This window comes from Rhagoletis zephyria, unplaced genomic scaffold, assembly GCF_001687245.7.
Source record: "Rhagoletis zephyria isolate East Lansing unplaced genomic scaffold, Rhagoletis_zephyria_1.1 Rzeph_scaffold_00532, whole genome shotgun sequence".
Classification (NCBI taxonomy): Eukaryota; Metazoa; Arthropoda; class Insecta; order Diptera; family Tephritidae; genus Rhagoletis; species Rhagoletis zephyria.
The window spans coordinates 83,685-86,389 of record NW_016157616.1 but is presented as its reverse complement, the minus strand read 5'-3'; the positions used below and the strand labels follow the sequence as shown (position 1 = coordinate 86,389).

Genomic DNA, 2,705 nt, shown 5'->3' with positions numbered 1-2,705 from the left:
GGACCAAAATTTGTAGCTTCATTCTCCGTTGGTAGCTTGGTTGGTTTGATGAAGCTTTTGGTAGGCAAAATTGTTTTGAAAATACAATCAAACTGAACATTAAAATTTGTTTGCTTAATTTAAGTTTACACGTTCAAAACACTGCTTTCACTTTGCTTACACGTATAAGATTTCTTTATTTTTTCTTTATTTTATTAAACAGACAATTTTCTGCAAACAAACTCACTTTCCAAAGCTATAACCGATTGCTGTTGAAATTAACGTGAAATTACCTCTTGTCTTGAAAGAAAAATTGGTGATAGGCAATTTGCAAGGTGTGAGTGTATTGGTAATAAAAAAGGGTGAGTATATGCAAATTGAATCAAATTTGGATTTTTTTTTATTGAAATGCATAAAATGTCTGCTTTTGTTTATTCACACACAAAAAAAAAATTTTTGATATGAATTGAATCAATCTCAAAGATATTTACTTATTTTACAAAAGTTTTTTATAAAATAACTTAATTATTTTATTTAAAGGCCGGAATTTCTTTTGTTTAATCTGAAAGATTGGTGTGAATAATTAACCAATACTGTAAACAATATTACGTGCAGTTTTAATTTTTACTGCTAATTTGTGTAGCTAAAAACCTCGCAAACTCGAGAAATCTCGTTTTAATAATGAACCAATTTTGGTAGTTCGGAAACTGATTTGGTATGCGTTTTGGTACCTAAAAATATTTTCAAGTGGCAATACTGGCAGGAACTATCGGTGCAGTCGACTGCACTCATGTCTCTATTTTGGCTCCCAAAAATAACGAATCAAATTATGTCAATCACCATGGGTACCATTCGATCAACGTGCAAATGGTAAGAACAAATCTGGTACATTTTTATTGTTATTTTATGGTTGTTAAAACTTATAGATATGTGACCCAAATCTTAAAATTTTAAACGTAAATGCGAAATTTCCGGGAGCACGGCATGATTCATTTGTTTGGAGCTTCTCTGCAGCGCGTCGGGTCATGCAGCGATCATTTGAAAATAAAAATCACAACACGTTTTTGATTGGTAAGCTATTTTAATTCCATATGAATTAGAATATTAAAAGAAAATTACAGGCGATTCTGGTTATCCATTGGAGCCATGGCTGATGACACCTCTACCTAACGAGCCAGAAGGAACGCCAAAGTTTCGGTACAATGAGGCACTATGTAAAGCGCGTAACCCGATCGAGAGACTGTTTGGCGTCCTTAAGGCTACGTGGCGGTGCTTATCACAGCAAAGGGTTCTGTTGTATGACCCGGTTTTGCAGGCCGAGTAGTCAATGCGTGCGCAACACTGCATAAACTTCGTTTGGGCGATCAAACAAGCGATTTCGACGATAGAGTTGTTTATGATCCCGAAATACTAAACACTGATAACAATTCCGAAGCATCTTCTTCAATAGGAAAACGTGTCCAACAACGAATTATAACAAATTTTTTTTAAATATTCATTTTACTAAATATATACATATGCCATCAAGGATCGTCTCGATGGTAGGCCAGCCATCAGCCGAGGCACGCAAGTAAGTGCTATTACAGCAAATTATATGAACTTCGTTTAAGTATAAAAAGAAATGTTTTATTTTTCTTGTTCTAATGAACGACTACAATAATTTTCTAGACTTGTTCAGTGTACGTCAACTAACTCTTTTATTTGTTAACAGGTTTCATCAGCATCTTCCTCTTCACAAGACAATGATGTTCATAAGTATGGGCAGCAATTTACGCATTATACTTATATGTAATGCATTTTTAACAAATCAATATGTAGTACTTTCCACAATCAATGACAACGATAAAACTGCAGCTGTGGGGCAACCGCCGTTCTTTATGGTTGTTTTGGATAGTTTAACTGTGCACAGTAAAATGTCGCTAATGTCGGTAATGCAGAACAAATTTTTGGTTTGGAACTAAGCAGCGAAATTAATTTTATTGGTTCTTACAGCCTCAATCAAAAAGTTCCATACATGCGCCGGCTTTAGTAGAAAACTATAAAACTGTACGATTGCTCGTTCACACCAAAATCGAACCCGTGGGCATTTAAAGGATTCTTGCGTAAGCTTTTTGGAAGAACCAAACTATAGCTGTGCGATTAATTGATTTATCTTAATTTACATCATATTAATCATTATCTGTCTAATCAAAATATTGATTACTGGAGTAATTAACTCTTCATTAACTCTTTTAGGAATTGCTGTCCGCTGTTTTCAAGCCTCAATACTACCTATACAGTGGCATATATGTATGTAAGTACGTACTCGTTTTTTGTATTCAATTAAAAAATTTAAACAAACATGTTTTATAGAATCTTGGAGGGCAATGAATTCCCCAATACGCCAGCACTTGCATTGTATGTTACATGCGTTCAGCTACTCAGTTTGTCAATCGCGCCCTCAATAATAATAATAATAATAATATCCCAACGGTTTTTACCCTCCATTCCCGCCCATCCGCACGAGGGGCGCAGTCCGCATGACGTACGGAACCAATATTTTAAATTTTTGCGCCGAGTCACGATAGGCAGGAGTTTGTTAAGTGTCGAGATCTAAAACTGTTCAGCTACAGAACTAAATTCATCAGCTGATTTTATGTATTTATGTCAATAATTCACTTATTGAGAGAGGAGAGTATCGCTTTCTTAATGCTGAAAAGCGGATCTGATATATCAAACGTGCTGGA

General features: G+C 35.0%; 1 pseudogene; it reads left to right on the top strand.

The window, feature by feature from the left end:
* The first annotated feature begins 244 nt into the window (after positions 1 to 244).
* LOC108360168 (putative nuclease HARBI1) lies at positions 245 to 2,491 on the top strand (annotated as a pseudogene).
* Positions 2,492 to 2,705: the final 214 nt, after the last annotated feature.